The sequence below is a fragment of the Bacillus rossius genome, chromosome 1 (assembly GCF_032445375.1).
Source record: "Bacillus rossius redtenbacheri isolate Brsri chromosome 1, Brsri_v3, whole genome shotgun sequence".
In the NCBI taxonomy this organism is placed as follows: domain Eukaryota; kingdom Metazoa; phylum Arthropoda; class Insecta; order Phasmatodea; family Bacillidae; genus Bacillus; species Bacillus rossius.
The window spans coordinates 121,752,355-121,770,791 of NC_086330.1; the positions used below are offsets into that span (position 1 = coordinate 121,752,355).

Consider the following 18,437-nt stretch of genomic DNA (forward strand, 5'->3'; position numbering starts at 1 on the left):
TGCTGATCATAGAGCATTCTATGATAAACTTAAGCAGGCCCAGGAATTGAAAGTCGCAGAGCTTAATGAAGAAGACATTGACAGTGATGACAACAGCAGTGGGTGTGAAGATTAATTACTGCCCACCTATGATTGAGTGATAGTTCTTATCGACCATCATATTATAATCCTAATAATCAGTGCTGGTAGTAAAACAATAATGTTTATTGTTACTAATATTTTATTTCCTTAAATGATTGTTATATTTTGACCATATATGCCATACAAATATATTACTATGACATTTACACAGTTTTATATTGCTTACAAAACATTGCATGTCTATTGATTCTGCAAAAACCACATATGTATATCATTTTTTATTTCCTTTACTATACATGATATACACAAATTAAGTAGTTACAAATGTTTTATAAGCACTACTTCACCATAAAAAAATATGTAATAGAGCGGCAAAATGTTATTTTATGTTTGCCGAAAACCTTCTTCAATGGATCTGTGTGGTTTTTGCTAGAAATATAGAGTGAAATTTTAACTGACTTACATATATGTTTTTAGAAAGTCTAATCTGTTATTATTTAAAAACTTAATTTTTTTTACATTAAATTACTTTAATGTACAGGAATTTCTGAGTAAAATTGCATAACTTCTTTTTTTTTTATTAAAGCAATGGAATGTAAGTGCAAACTTACTTGGTTACATTGCTTGAAATTTATTTCTTATTTCAATTGGATAATTCCACTTAATTATAATCAAACCCAATTACATTTTTCAAAACCTTTAACAATAATATATGCATAGTGTTGTAATGCCCCCTGCTGAGTACACAATTTACTGTCACAGTAAATGAGCCCTTTCACAGTTACAGATTAATAAATTCTCCCTGTCATGCGCTTCTGAATCATTAATGGGCGCCAGTACCCGAAGGTACCCAATTTAATTATTTATTAGATAGAAAAATAAATTTAATACTAATTATAATACTTTTTTTTTAACATTAAAAAAAATAAAATGACAAAGACGGTTGCTTACACTTGCGAATGAAATAAAACAAAATATTAAGTAGCTAATAAAATTACGTCGGGCACAACAGATACAATAGTTCATTTTTTAGGAGATAAAAATAAATTTAGCTAGTTCAGTATTCGTCGGATCGCATGAAATTCAATATCCTTCAAGACTTCTGAGTGAATTCGTAAAACATATTAATCGTGCCATAATCCCAAGAAAACTAGAGGCTTTAGTATTATTCAAAGGCGATAGATTTAAAACAATTATGATAATCAGACAGCAGATGATCACTACCTCAAATAGTGCTATGATTCGGTGACGCGATTGCTCAGGATTCAACATAGCATATAGTCATACCTGAAGATTTGATGATATATGGTTTTAGATAAAGCCCCAATAAAACCATTACTCTCAGAGCTTCGCCGAAGCTCGGGCGTATTTTCCTCGCCAATTTGAGAGACGTAACAATGCTATATAATATTTAAAATGTCACGTCGGCAAGGCCCGACGTGACAACATACACAAGCCACAAGATGGCACATCAAAGTTTTTTTCTCTTCCCTTACAAAATTAATAGCGTCTCTAATCAACAATGTCTTTAAAAGATCCGCCGATCTATCGGCCAATCACTGGCCTTGAATTAAGCATTTAAAAGATATTACATTTAACATTATTAACATAGAGAAAGGTTGCGAAGCTCAAAGCAATTATCCAAAACAAATATAGAAGTTAATTAACATGAAAGATATATAAATTTGTGACAAACAAAAATGTAAACAAATACTGAAAAACATAAATTATTTCAAATTAAAGTTTCAGTGTTCTGTGATCTGATGTAGTATCACAGTGTATTGTTTTCTCTAGGCATGTGTTACACCTACAGATATATAAGTGTGTTTATATATATACATATATTATATATACATATATGTGTGTATATATATATATATATACATATATTTGGTTTGTTTGAATTCTTATCCTATTAACATGTTAGAAATGTGTTTGCCCAACCTTGAAGCTGTTAACGACTATGTTCCATAGTAAACACTTAATCTCATTAAATTTCTTATTATAAATATGGGTCTGACGTAACACATCCACAGAATTATTGAAATAAAAAAAATCAAGTTATTCTTTTTTCAACTATTATACTATATTTAGAATGAATTTGTGAGTATCGTACATCATTACACATCACTAATATTTAAAGTTAACGTACTTAAATGAAACAATTTCATTTAAAACAAAATATCTGCTTGCACTGAAGAATATTTAAGCAATTTTCTTTAGTGTACGACGACCCATTGAAACTGATTGAAGATAATGTTATGTTCAGTCTAGAGAATATGGTTCAGCCTCATGATTCTACACATGATAATTAGATAAAAAAATACTTTAAGTTAAGGGGAAGACAATTGGAAAACTATGTTCTTCTAGGACCTCTGGTCTTGTCCCAAGCCGAATCAGGATGTGCTCCAACTCTCGCTGTGAAAGAAAGTCTAGAACTACGACCCAGCAAAACTATTGATGACGGCGACTCAGCTTGGCTCCGCACAGAACTGGTTGAAAATTCCTTAAAATGGGTTTGTCTCACCAATGAAGACAGGAATTGTAGCTATAGAATTGACTGGAAGTCCTGCAGCACAATGGCGGATATTCGCCCGATGCAGTAGTGTAAATAAATGCGAAACACGACTCCCTATGGTCCGTATAGCAAAAACCCGGACTTCCTCGACTTAATACTTGCAAAGCTACATAAATTCGCAGTAGCCATGTATCTTCTCGTTCTCTGCGCGGGATCCCCAGACCGAGGGACCGCCCCACGCACTGAGGACGTCTTCTCAATCCGAAGCCCAACACTTAAGTAATTGTTCTTTCAAATCGCCGGCCAGCGAGCATCTAGACTAGGAAGAATGACTAAGCAACCTCGCTTCCTCCTTGGCGAGAGAGTTAATATTCGAAGACCATAGTTAACGAGTGCAGTGAAGCAAAATCAGTAATAAATGGAATAATAAATAGCAAATAAATATTCAGCAACGAAGAATAGAATCCCAAACATTGTAGCATTGCAAAATGGGTCATAATAATATTAAGAATAAGTTTGAGGTGAAGGATAATTTTTTTGTTGATATAGAGGATAGTTCAGAGCTGTTAAGAATTGTTATTAATTACTTTGGTTAAATTTCATGGAAAGCCTTAAAATACTTATTTCCTTGAGATACTTAATTATTAATTTGAGGGTTAACTCTAGTTCATAATAATTAATGTTGACATTTGATAATTAATGTCAGTAATTAAAGCAGTATATATTATAATTTTACAGGACATCATTTTTAAACAAAAGTTTTTTTATGAATTTCAACTTTGTTTACTAAATTTTTAACATTGTATTTAAATTTTTTGGGTAATTTTATATTCTATTGGATATTGCTAGTGTAATATTTTGAGAATAGTCTGGAAAGTACAGAAGGAAGAGCGGACAGGCGCGACACTCTGGCGCCAGAAAGCTATTTTTCACTTTGTAAATGCGTGTTTGGGATTTACGCGTCACGTTGTACGCACAGCTGTAGCGACCGTCTGGAAGGGTCTCTGGAGGCTACCACTAGCCAGCCAATCAGGGCGAGTCCTGGCGTGGTGTGATGCGCTCGGCCGAAATTCCTTATTTGGGCATGTTGATGAATGCTGTACTGTGATTGGTCGGTTGGCCCACGGGGTTGCTTCCCTTGTCTTCACCTATACAAGGGAGGTAATCTCGTCTACCAACTCAGTTGTCGCTCGATTGTCGTCCAGTCCGGTCGCGTCGTCGGCAACTCGCACAATATTATGGAGTTGCACTAAGGGACAATTTAACGCCTAGGGGCTGGGGCCAGGCCGTAATTTTTTAAACTAAGTTCATTTTTTTTTTCCGGAATAATGTATTAGAAATTTAGGCCCTAGGCGTCGGCAACGGCCCAACTTCGCGCGACTTCGGTCAGTGCGCGACCGTACCTTGAGTTACATCGCTAACCAAGGGACAGTAATAAATTCTATTTTTTTTGTGAGCGACAAGACTCAACGACCATCAACAGAAAAATGTCTGGTATGGTATGTATTTGGACCTCATCCTATCAAAATTCAAAGATATCGTTAAAATTCGTATAAGAAAAGACAAAAACTGTACAAGTAACGAAGTTTTTCTAATTAAATTCATTTGTAAAATTGTGTATTGAAGCCATGTAACGATGAGAAAAAACATTTTTTTTTAAAGAAATAAACAAAGATAATTTAATAAACTCTTTTATTTCCAAATAAAGCAGAACCTCAGGAACATTGTTTGTTTTGTATTGTTACGTTTCTATGTGTGGTTAGCCGGGCAAAAACATACAACGTAACAACATGGCTGCCCAGCCGCGGGGCACGAATTTAGACACTGCCTGATGATAAAATAAACATTCGGAAAAACAGTAAAAACTTATCAAGTAAAAGCCAATCATGGCCAAATTAACTATGGTAATACCTTTTGGAACATCGGCAAAATTATAACTTGTGAACGAGTGATTCGAGAGTGGATCGTGTGATCTTCGCGTTGTACTTGTAAACATCAACAAACGAAAATGAGCGTGAGAAGCCAGCATTCACCGTTTACCAGCGCGGGACAGCGCGGGACATCGTGGGAAAGGAATGCGACGAGAACTACAGTTTAGAACATCGTAGAACAGCGCTTCGCAGAACATCGTGGGACACGATTCCAGCAACATAGATCATCTCGGTACTTCGCGGGACAACGAGGGATGAATCGCCGGAAACAGCAAGTCTAAATTGGACAGAAACTTACATTTTTATGGTCTAAATTTTGTATTTGTGGTTATCATTGTTAAAGTTTTTTTTTAATGTGTTTTTAAAGGGTTGTTTACGTTTTTTGGTCATTTATAATTGTAAAACCAAAAGAAAAATGAGTACAAACAGTCAGGATGACCTTGCGGGTTTTCCTGAAACTTCAGGAATGTCCGATCCTAATTTGAATATTGAATTAGTGCAGGAGCAGTCGGAAAATATGGAACAGCCTGCAAATGGTAGTCCAGTAGAGGTTATGGGGGGGTCAGGTATGTCTAATCAAATGTTAGAAAAATTAATGATAATGATGGATAACATGTCACAAGGGATGCATAACATGTCACAAAGTCAGATTGAATTTAGACATATAATGTCACAAGGTCAGATTGAATTCAGACATATAATGGAACAAAAATTAGATGCCACTGAAAAAAAATTAACCAATACATTTGAGAGCCGATTTGATGCACTTAGGAATGATCTTAATGAACAGATCTCTTCCTGTATATGCAAAGTAAATAATTGTGAAGTGCAGATAGAGGCGGTACAGTCTAGGTTAAACACTTGTGAATATATAGTCGGCCAAGTTCAGGAAAATTTGACGCAAACAGGTAACACAGTTCAGGAACATAGTAATAAAATTTCAGAACTCGTACAACATAATGAAAGTATACAAAACAAAATAACCAAGAATCAAGGGGATATCACAAATTTGCAGTTAAAAGTAACTGAGAATTCCCAAAATATCGATTACAATGAAAAGAAAATTCGGGAAGTCAAGGAGAATTTTGAGGCTAATGTTGAAAGAATATTTACAGAAAATTCAAAAATAAATAACCAGTTAGAGAATTTCAGGGATGATGTGGGTAGAGAGTGTTTACAAAAAATGGAGGAAAAGTTGAGTAAGATTCGAGGGGATGGACAGGGTAATATTAGAAGTTCAGTTTTAACTGTAGACGAAGTAAACACTTTCGAAAAAACAGTGCCTAAATTTTTTGGGGATGATCGAGGGGCTACTCCAATACAATTTATAACCAAATGTGAGAAAGTATTTAGCTATCTTAGGGGTTCAGATGATCAACAGGTAGAATTGTTTATCACTAAATTGGATGTGGATGGTGTTGCATTGCAATGGACAATACATAAGAAGAATGAATGGAAAACATTTAAAAAAAAAAAAATTATATATTTGCCAGTTGGGTATGTATTTTTTTTAGAATAATTCAATAAAACATTATTATGAACAATCAGCTGTGCAATGTTTAAAGTATGTTTATGTTATTGTAAACAAATGTGATCAAGAATTTTATCATGTTGGACTAAAGACACTTCACTATAGTGAATATTTAGCATATTTTTTAAATGACAAATGAACATGATATTCCAATGAAATGTTTTTGTAATGTCAGTATAACCTGTTAAAGGTTATGTTTTATCTATAATCAAGTGTTAATTGTGTTTTTTAGTAAAGATTGATTGGTCACTTTAATTTGGTATGGAGAATTGAAATAATTTTATGTATGTAATTTTTCAATGTTTGAGTTATAATTTTATAAATTTGTTTTAAGGAGTTATAATAATATCAAAAGTAATGGTATGTTGTTGTTGTGTTAAAAAGATATTGCAATACTCATGGTCAGGTTAATTTGTTGCATTTGTTTACACTTTGTTGATTTGTTATAGTATCTCTTTTGTTTCAATTGACACTTGTGTACTTTTTGATTTAATTTTTTATAAATTCAATCAATAAGTAGAGGAAAAGCTGAGTAATATTAGAGGGAATGGACAGGGTAACATTAGAAGTTGTTTCTTTGGGATGAAATATAGGAAAATTTTGTGTCAACAGTTTTGAAGTGATAGTGTTGTCAATGTTTTGTTGGTGCAGATATGAGGAGTGGAGATATTGGTGAATTTGTGAGTTAAAGTGGTTATTTCATGGGATTTGAGGAGTTTATCATAAGCAGCAGATAATTAGAGTAACAACGGTTTTTAAGGGATTTTAAAGGAAATAATTTGTTTTGAGGTTATTTGTCGTCGTCGAAGTTGAAGTTTTTGTATTTGTCGTCGTTTAAGGTGGTCGTGGAGACGTAATTCCTGGAGTTGAAGTTTTTATCGTCGTTAAGGTGGTCATAGAGACGTAATTCCTGGAGTTGAAGATTTGTTGTCGTCGTCGGCTGAGGTGTAAGTTTTTGAAGATGTTGAAGTTTTTGTGTTTAAGTAAGTTGTTCAGAGTTTTTTGCTGTTATTGAGGATTCTTCGTTGACCAGGGGGTGTCTGCTTGAAGCTTGTAGAGAAACCAATTTCAAAGTTATTTGTATTTTGCACTGATGAGAGGGAGATAACCATTTGTGGAGAGTTGTTGACCCTTTGTAGTAAGAGAGATGTTTTCAAATTTTTGGCTTTTTGACAAGGAATTAACATTGCAATATTTAAGAAACAGTTTTTTGAATTTATATATAAACAAATGCTTCAATGTTTGACTTATATTGTTTGCGTTTTAAAGATTTGTAATAATATGAAAAGTCGTGGTTTGCTATTATTGTGTCAAGATTTGCATTTCTAATGTTGATGTTAATTTGTTACATTTGTTTACACTTTTGTTATGGTATGTTATTTCTTTTGTTTCAACAATTTACACTTTTGTACTTTTTGATTTAATTTTGCAAATTCAATCAAAAAGTAGGGGGGGTTATGTAGCATTGCAAAATGGGTCATAATAATATTAAGAATAAGTTTGAGGTGAAGGATAATTTTTTTGTTGATATAGAGGATAGTTCAGAGCTGTTAAGAATTGTTATTAATTACTTTGGTTAAATTTCATGGAAAGCCTTAAAATACTTATTTCCTTGAGATACTTAATTATTAATTTGAGGGTTAACTCTAGTTCATAATAATTAATGTTGACATTTGATAATTAATGTCAGTAATTAAAGCAGTATATATTATAATTTTACAGGACATCATTTTTAAACAAAAGTTTTTTTATGAATTTCAACTTTGTTTACTAAATTTTTAACATTGTATTTAAATTTTTTGGGTAATTTTATATTCTATTGGATATTGCTAGTGTAATATTTTGAGAATAGTCTGGAAAGTACAGAAGGAAGAGCGGACAGGCGCGACACTCTGGCGCCAGAAAGCTATTTTTCACTTTGTAAATGCGTGTTTGGGATTTACGCGTCACGTTGTACGCACAGCTGTAGCGACCGTCTGGAAGGGTCTCTGGAGGCTACCACTAGCCAGCCAATCAGGGCGAGTCCTGGCGTGGTGTGATGCGCTCGGCCGAAATTCCTTATTTGGGCATGTTGATGAATGCTGTACTGTGATTGGTCGGTTGGCCCACGGGGTTGCTTCCCTTGTCTTCACCTATACAAGGGAGGTAATCTCGTCTACCAACTCAGTTGTCGCTCGATTGTCGTCCAGTCCGGTCGCGTCGTCGGCAACTCGCACAATATTATGGAGTTGCACTAAGGGACAATTTAACGCCTAGGGGCTGGGGCCAGGCCGTAATTTTTTAAACTAAGTTCATTTTTTTTTTCCGGAATAATGTATTAGAAATTTAGGCCCTAGGCGTCGGCAACGGCCCAACTTCGCGCGACTTCGGTCAGTGCGCGACCGTACCTTGAGTTACATCGCTAACCAAGGGACAGTAATAAATTCTATTTTTTTGTGAGCGACAAGACTCAACGACCATCAACAGAAAAATGTCTGGTATGGTATGTATTTGGACCTCATCCTATCAAAATTCAAAGATATCGTTAAAATTCGTATAAGAAAAGACAAAAACTGTACAAGTAACGAAGTTTTTCTAATTAAATTCATTTGTAAAATTGTGTATTGAAGCCATGTAACGATGAGAAAAAACATTTTTTTTAAAGAAATAAACAAAGATAATTTAATAAACTCTTTTATTTCCAAATAAAGCAGAACCTCAGGAACATTGTTTGTTTTGTATTGTTACGTTTCTATGTGTGGTTAGCCGGGCAAAAACATACAACGTAACAACATGAATAGCAACTGATATGCTATGGAAAAAGCCTGGGTTGTCATACTATGCACACCTCATTACTTAACGACATGAAAGAATATAATTATTCTCATTTAAATGACAAAGTAAACATATAACTAAGACATAAATGAGTATAAACATGTAACCATGTCTCAATGTTTACAATAGCAAAGACAGTTTTATTTAGTAAGATGGTACTGTTACTGTTAGTATTATGCATAGGGATGGGGCCATAGATAAGGGAGGGGATAGATGGATATCTGCCCTAGAGCAAACATTGACAGTGCTTACAGCGCTCCTGGTGGCTGGACCTCGAACTAAACCAAAAAAAACTACTGTGGCGAGCAGTTCAAAATGCACTATTGAGACTTGCATTCCAACTCCACCAATGAATTTGATTAACTGTAAGAGCCAATGATTAATTAAATTTTACAAACAATAAATTCCATTTAGCGAGTATACACCATAAATGAATGTCCTGTTTGCAAAATTTAATAAACATTGACATAAATTGTTAGAAGGATAAAAAAAATTAAAAAAAAAAAAAAATTATGAGTTGAATTTCAAGCCTTAACAGTGCATTTTGAACTGCCCACCACATGTGTGCATGTAAATTGTTAGTTGAAATAAAATATTGTAATAACTTTATTAAAGCATTAAGATTGTACATTTGCAACAGCATAGATCAAACATATTGCCAAATGTATAAAGCAGCAACTAGACAACTGTATACAATATAATTTATTTATTGGAATGTACATATAACTGGCAAAATTTATTCACCATTTATTGACATTGCAGAATAGTAAAACAGTTAGTATCTACACTATAAAAGATATGATGTACCTACTGTGCCATAAAAGCACAAATTCTATCAAGAAACGGTGATTAAACTGAATTTTAATGTTTTATTTGTTATTTGGATATTGTTGCGCAAATAATTAGTAAAAAAATATATGCGAGTTCTTACTGTTCATCCTTTGTCCCGGTTTGTTATGTCAGGTCAGTTACATCATAAATACTTTAAAACTAAACCACCATTAAAATTAATTCACATTATTTTTAATGTCCGCTTAGTTTGAAAGTATTTATAATGTAACTGACCTGACCTAATCGACCATTTTAATTAATTAGGCATTCACAAACACTCGGCAAAATAAAACATTGCGACGGTCGAATGATTGGACAGGTCTTGTATTACAAAATAAGAACGGTGATATCTCCTAAAGTATTTGGAATTTCTTATCTCCGCCGGGTTAAATGAAAAAATGAAGTTAAAAGAGCATATAATAACATAATTTTCGGATTTTTAAAATTTTTTTTTCACAAATGCCGCTTAACTACATATTTACCGGGAAGGTTTTCGAAAAACAGAAAAATTGCAATAACTCCTACAATATGATGAATATCACATCCGATGGAACATATAATCAATTGTTGTGAAAACACAATTCTTTTTTGTCCAAACTAATTTTTTTATACAACCAACCATGATTGCTAGGGGTAGAAAAACAGGGTTTCCTGGACCAAAAAATTCATAACTCCCTCATTAGGCAACCTGTCAAAATGAATCAATTTTTTGATTATTCTTATAATTTTTATCTGAAACTTTTATCAAAAACAATTTTTGATAATTCGAAACATTGCAGAAAGGGGTTTAAAAAACTGGGTTTGAAAATAAATAAAAATTCGTAAGTTCAGAACTATGTAAGATTTTAAATACAATCTTATTTATTGTTAAACATTGAATTATTGTGTACAACTTTCGTCTGAAACAGTTTTTTATACGACCAAATGTATTGCAAAGGGAGAAAAAAACGGGGGTTCAAGAACAAAAAAAATTCATAACTCCCTCATTAGGCACACTATCAAAACCGTTCGAATTGTTTATAAATCTTATAATTTGTATCTAAAACTGTTACATGAAACAATTTTTGATAATACGAATAATTGCTGAAAGGGGTTGAAAAAAACATGCCGACATGAACGAATACATTTGTAGTAACAAAAACAGATAATAATAGGGCATAATTTGATATTACGAACCTGGCAATAGGAGGGTTAGTACAGAATTAACAATCTGCACTGAAGTGACTATTGCATATCCTATAGGTACTTTGTAAATATGCTCATTACTAATGAGAGCTAATTTCGGCGAAGCAATCAAACGTTTCCAGTGCTGAAATCTTTCCACGTCACAAACACGAGGAAATCTGTGACGGATTTCAGTCCTGTTTTGACAACCCGGCACACAACAGTTTTTAGTGTAGTACATATTGACATAACGCAAGTACGACAAAAACACTAAATATAAATTACACGATCAACAGGAATAAGCTAACCTAAACTGTGCACAGTTCATAAGCATTTAAGCGGGAAAAAATGTCAGTCAACGTAAACAAAACAGACTACTAGCGCTCAAATGCACTCACGTGGGTGTACCTCGAACTAATTACACTGTAAGCGGTTGTCCCATAAGAGATAGCCCGCCATGGATGGGGCGACCGAATCCAATATCCGCCGAATCCGCCGAATCCTAGGGATTCGAAGGTTCGGCGCATAGATAAGGGAGGGGATAGATGGATATCTTCCATAGAGCAAACATTGACAGTGCTTACAGCGCTCCTGGTGGCTGGACCTCAAACTAAACCAAAAAAAACTACTGTGGCGGGCAGTTCAAAATGCACTATTGTGACTTGCATTCCAACTCCATCAATGAATTTGCTTAACTGTAAGAGCCAATGAGTAATTAAATTTTACAAACAATACATTTCATTTACCGTGTACTTATACACAATAAATGAATGTCCTGTTTGCAAATTTTAATAAACATTGACATAAATTGTTGGAAGGAAAACAACATTAAAAAAAAAACATTATGAGTTGAATTACAAGCCTTAACAGTGCATTTTGAACTGCCCACCACATGTGTGCATGTAAATTGTTAGTTGAGATAAAATATTGTAATAACTTTATTAAAACAAAAATATGTATATATGATACTGGTGACTAAAAAAACAAACATTAAGATTGTACATTTGCAACAGCATAGAGCAAACATATTGCCAAATGTATAAAGCAGCAACTAGACAACTGTATACAATATAATTTATTTATTGGAATGTAAATATAACTAGCAAAAAATGTTGTATCATTAATTGACATTGCAGAATTGTAAAATAGTTAGTACCTACACTATAAATAATATGGTGTACTGTGCCATAAAAGCACAAATTCTATCAAAAAACTGTGATTGTACTGAATTTTAATGTTTTATTTCTTATTATGATATTGTTGCGCAAATAATGAGTAAAAAAAAATACGTGAGTTCCTTCCTACTATTCATCCTTTGTCCCGGTTTGTTAGGTCAGGTCAGTTACATTATAAATACTTTAAAACTAAACAACCATTAAAATAAATTCATATTATTTTTAATATCCGCTTAGTTTGCAAGTATTTATAATGTAACTGACCTGACCTAATAGACCATTTTAATTAATTAGGCATTCACAAACACACTGCAAAATAAAACATTGCGACGGTCGAATGATTGGACAGGTCTTGTATTTCAAAATAAGAACGGCGATATCTCCTAAAGTATTTGGAATTTCTTATCTCCGCCGGGTTTAATGAAAAGAGGAAGTTAAAGAGCATATAATAAAAGTATTTTCGGATTAAATTTTTTTTTCTTCACAAATACCGCCCAACTACATATTTACCGGGAGGGTTTTCGAAAAACATAAAAATTGCAATAACTCCCATAATATAATGAATATCACATCCGATGAAGCATATAATAAATTGTAGTGAAAACACAATTCTTTTTTGTCCAAACTAATTTTTTTATACAACCAACCATGATTGCTAGGGGTAGAAAAACAGGGTTTCCTGGACCAAAACAATTCATAACTCCCTCATTAGGCAATATATCAAAACCATTTAATTTTTTGATAATCTTATAATTTTTATATGAAACTTTTATCAAAAACAATTTGTGATAATTCGAAACATTGCAGAAAGGGGTTTAAAAAAACTGGGGTTGAATATAAATAAACTTTCTTAAGTACAGAACTATGTAAGATTTTTAATACAATATTATTTATTATTAAACATTGAATTATTGTGTACAACTTTCGTCTGAAACAGTTTTTGTATACGATCAAATTTATTGCAAGGGGAGAAAAAACAGGGGTTCAAGAACAAAAAAATTCATAACTCTCCCATTAGGCACTCTATCAAAACCGTTCGAATTGTTTATAAATCTTATAATTTGTATCTAAAACTGTTACATGAAACAATTTTTGATAATACGAATAATTGCTGAAAGGGGTTGAAAAACATGCCGACATGAACGAATACATTTGTAGTAACAGAAACAGATCATACTAGGGCATAACTCGATATTTCTAACCTGGCAATAGGAGGGTTGCATATCCTGTAGACTTTGTAAATAAATGCTCATTACTAATTAGAGCTAATTTCGGCGAAGCAATCACACGTTTCCAGTGCTGAAATCTTTCCACGTCACAAACACGAGGAAATCTGTGACGGGTTTCAGTCCTGTTTTGACAACCCGGCACACAACAGTTTTTAGTGTAGTACATATTGACATAACGCAAGTACGACAAAAACACTAAATATAAATTACACGATCAACAGGAATAAGCTAACCTAAACTGTGCACAGTTCATAAGCATTTAAGCGGGAAATAATGTCAGTCAACGTAAACAAAACAGACTACTAGCGCTCAAATGCACTCACGTGGGTGTACCTCGAACTAATTACACTGTTAGCGGTTTTCCCATAAGAGATAACCAGTGTTGCCAACTAAGGAGTATTCCCCCCAGATTTGGGGGTTTTTGGTTGCTTATGGGGGCAAAATTTTACATCTGGGGGCTAGGGGGAATTTTGGGGGTTTTCCGCATATCTCGGGGGAAATTTGGGGGAATTACATGTATATTTATGTATGTTTATTTCTGAAGTTGGCTGTATGTTTGCATGTTTCCTAAACTGTTGTTATTGTGTTGTTCAACAATTCAGCATTATTATTTATGATTTATCTAGTAATCTTAGTGTTCTTCTGCATTCTGCAAGTGAACAAAAACTAAAATCAGTCTTTTGTGATGTAATTTTGCAGGTAAATCTAGCCTATATTATGCCAAACAAAAAAGTTGATCATAAATATTTGCAGCGATTCAGGCCAGAGTGGTTTTCTGATAATGAACTAAAGGACTGGATTCAGGAAGTTACAGGACAGCCGAGTGAGGTTAAATGTAAGTTCTGCATGTGTATTCTGAAGGCACACAAAAAAGATTTATCTGCCCATGCTAAAACCGGAAAACATAAAAAGGCCGCAGAACCATTTTCTTGTTCGAGCCAAGGCAAGCTAACTTTTCTGCCTGTTAAGAAAACGCTAAGCCTTGAAACTGCCGCTGCGGAAGCTGGTATGTGTTTGTTTACCATCTGTCACTGTTCTACCAGATCTATTGATCATCTTGGTGAACTAAATAAACGCATATTTCCTAGTGCTACCAATGCTGAAATGGTGAAAATTCATCGCACAAAATGTAGTGGTGTGATTAAAAATATTATTTATCCCCATTTCATTGATGACCTGAAATGTGATATTGCAGACAGCTACTATAGCATACTAGTTGACGAGTCAACAGACTTAAGTGTTGATAAGCAGCTTGGAGTTTGCGTAATTTATTTCTCAAAAAAAGAAAATAGTGTGGTCTCAACTCTCTTAAAGATTTCTTTGCTGGATGCGGGTAATGCTGAAAGTTTGTTTATTGCTCTTCAGGCAGTCATAGACGAATTAAATTTAGATATGCAGAAGTTATGTGGACTGGGGACTGATAATGCATCTACAATGACTGGTATAAATTCTGGACTGTATGTGAAAATGAAATCAGTTGTACCTCATCTTATTTTAATAAGATGTGTTTGTCATTCAGTACAACTAGCTGTATCGAAGGCAGTTGCTGACTGTATGCCCAGGAACCTTGAATTTCTTCTGAGCAATATCTTTACATGGTTTTCAAGGTCTTCAGGACGTCAGCTCTCTTACAAATTACTGTACAATGCCATTAATGATGGTGCAAACCCTCTCAAAATTGTAAAAGCAGCAAAAACAAGGTGGTTGTCTGTTGAGGTAGCTGTATCTCGTATACTGCAACATTGGCTTGAATTGAAAAAGCATTTTGAAATATCAAGAGTCAGTGAAAAGTGTTATACAGCAGAAATACTATTTCAGATGTTTTCTGACATTCGCAATGAAATTTACCTGGCATTCCTTCAGCCTATTCTACATGAGGCACAGAATGTGAACCAATCATTCCAGTCAAATACAGCAGATCCCAGCAAGCTTTTGAATGATCTTGTACTGTTGATTCAGAGTCTTGGAAAAAGAGTTGTACTGCAAGGATACAATGCTCCTGACCTCCTAAAAGTTAATGTTAATGATTATTTGAGCCCCAATCCTGTTAACTTAGGACATGCTGCTGAAGTTAAGATGAGGGAAGCTCGAAAACAAGGAGTACTGAAAGTTGATGAAGAAACTGGAATCAGGGGCCGATGTAAAGAATTTCTGATTACTTTAGTCACTCAACTTCAACAAAGACTGCCAGAAAATGTGGATATTCTTACTAAAGTATCTATTTTTGCTCCTGAAAATAGCTTGAGAACCATTAAACAACCTATAGTTCCACTAGCAACACTGATGAAAAAATCTAATGCAGAAATAACACTCATAGAAAATCAATGGAATAAAGTCAACTTTGTGGAATGGCAGAATATATCAAGTACTACAGCACTGTGGGCAGAGATTCTAGGCTACAGGGATGCATCTGGAATTAATCCATTTCAGAATCTTGCAGAGTTGGCAATTCAGTTCCTTGTTTTGCCGTGGTCCAATGGCGAGGTAGAGAGAGTTTTCAGCCAAATGAATTTGGTTAAAAACCGCCAAAGAAACAAGATGGAAATTGGTATGCTAAATGCGATTTTGTGTGTTCGTGCTGGACTCAGACGTAAAAAGAAATGCTGCAAAGATTACACATTCCCAACTGATGTGCTGGAAAAAATTGGAACAATGGCAGTGTATGGTGAAGACCCTCCAGCTTCACGGGGAAGTTCATCAAAAGAACCATCTAGTGTGGAAAAATCAACTAGAACTGATTACTTGACTCTGCTACTGAATGAAGATGATTCAGACAATCCGGACCCGATGGCCTGGGACTCTTGGTTAACTGAGTGCTAAAAATGTTTCGAAGTGACTTAGTCTGTGTGTTTGCATAAAAAAATTGCAAACAAAAATAGGACTACATTATACAGGTGAGGTGATTTGCCTACATGTGTGTATGCTGTTTAGTTGATAAAACCATTAAAGTGTTTAGTTCTTGTAATGTTTTTCCTTAAATTAAATTTTTGGGTTTTTTTTTGCCTCATCTGGGGGTTTTTCAAGTACCATTTGGGGGGATTGTGTGTCCATGAGTTGGCAACACTGGAGATAACCCGCCATGGTTCGGCAGGTCTGATATAGGATTCGTCAAAGGATTCGGTTTTTACTATTTACGGGAAAAAAAATACAGTAAAACTCGCTTACGAGGTCCCGCATGGTAGGTTTTTCCGTATAAAGCGTTTAAATTGCCCGAGGTCTCGTCATTTACGCCATTAAATGTGTGATATAATGTCCGTTAAAATTTTTTCTGAAACTTCTTTCCTCAAATAATGGCCCACGTAAATATAAAGAAAAGACAAATGAACAACAACATACGAAGAAATATGGATGATGTACCATAACTACAGTACAAACCCAATAGTTATTTTAAGATAATTACCATATTTTCATAAAATTATCTCTAATTCTTCTAACAAGATTAAATCTGTATGGGATATTGTTAAAACAGAAGTATCGAGACATCCTAATAAAAATGATAAGATATCCCTAAAATTAAAAGAATCTACTATTGAAAACCCAGTTGATATTTCTAATGCTTACAATAAACATTTTTTAAATGTTGCAAATCACTTAGTAACTAATCTTCAATCCTCTCACGACCCTCTAGAGTTTGTCCAAAATGCTTTTTCCAAAAAATTTCCTAAAATTCAATTTTCCCTTGTAACTCCTCATGAAATAAGTTTAATCATAAAAAACATGAAATCAAAAACTTCTCATGGTTATGATGAGCTTAGTAGTAAAATAATCAAGCAGTGTTCTGAACAATTATCTAAGCCTCTCAGTTTAATTTGCAATATCTGTTTAATTACAGGTACTTTCCCTGATAGGATGAAATACGCTGTAATTATTCCATTACATAAGAAAGGTGAGAAAACTAATATCGAAAACTATAGGCCAATTTCGTTATTGACTACATTTTCTAAGATCCTTGAAAAAGTCATCTATAGGAGATTACTTGATCACTTAGACCAATATCAAATATTAACATCATCACAGTTTGGCTTTAGGAAGAAAAAATCTATTGATGAAGCTATATTCAACCTTGTAAATACTATCCAAACAGCATTAGATAATAAACTTCATGTAGTTAGTATATTTTGTGACCTAGCAAAAGCCTTTGACTGTGTCAATCATAGTATACTGATTAAAAAATTGGATTTTTATGGTATTGTTGGTCAGCTTCAAAAACTTCTAATCTCATATTTATACTACAGACAACAAAGTGTAATGTTAGTGGATACCTGTTCCAATAAAAAGTTTGTCTCTCGCTCAGGATGTATAGAGCATGGTGTGCCTCAAGGTTCGGTATTAGGTCCCTTGCTCTTTCTTTTTTATGTTAATGACTTACCACATATGCTTGATGTAAGAGCTTCTGCTATTCTGTTTGCAGATGATACTAGTATCATAATACAAAATCTGTCTCGCACCCAGTTAATTGAGGAATCTGAAAATGTACTCAAACTAATGATTTCTTGGTTTAAGTCTAATAAATTAACTTTAAATTTTGATAAAACAAATTTTGTTAACTTCATAACAAGAAACCAAATGTATAAAGATATTAATATTTCTTGTTTAAATAAAAATCTACATCAGTCTCATTATGCGAAATTTCTGGGATTAATAATTGATGATAAAATAAATTGGAAAAAGAACATAGAGGTATTATGTAATAAACTAACATCTGCATGTTTTGCTCTTCGCTGTATGGTTGGGAAAGTTGATGTTGAGGTTATGAAATTAATGTATTTCGGGTATTTTCACTCACTAATGCAATATGGTATAATTTCATGGGGAAATAGCTCGGAAGCTATTAAAGTTTTTATAATACAAAAAAAAGCCATAAGGATTATTTGTAATAGCAAGCAAAGAGTTTCATGCAAACCACTTTTTAATAAACTATGTATTCTCCCATTGCCAAGTCAATATATCTTTTCAGTTTTAGTGTTTTTAAATAAAAATCTGAATATTTTTAAGCCAAATTCTGCAATACATCCATACGAAACTAAAAAATGTGATGACTTGCATATAACTCGGGCAAGAACTACTTTACAGCAGAAAGGCATATATAATACTGCTTTGAAGTTATTTAATAATCTTCCATTAATTTTAAAACAACTATGTAAAAGTAAAAGTAAAAATTTT

The 18,437-nt window shown here is 33.7% G+C and overlaps 1 protein-coding gene across 4 annotated transcripts in view; it reads right to left on the reverse strand.

Moving 5' to 3' along the window:
- Positions 1-18,437, reverse strand: part of LOC134543991 (ATP-sensitive inward rectifier potassium channel 8-like) — a 45,598-nt gene that overhangs the window by 3,516 nt on the left and 23,645 nt on the right. The gene's annotated exons all lie outside the window — the stretch shown is intronic.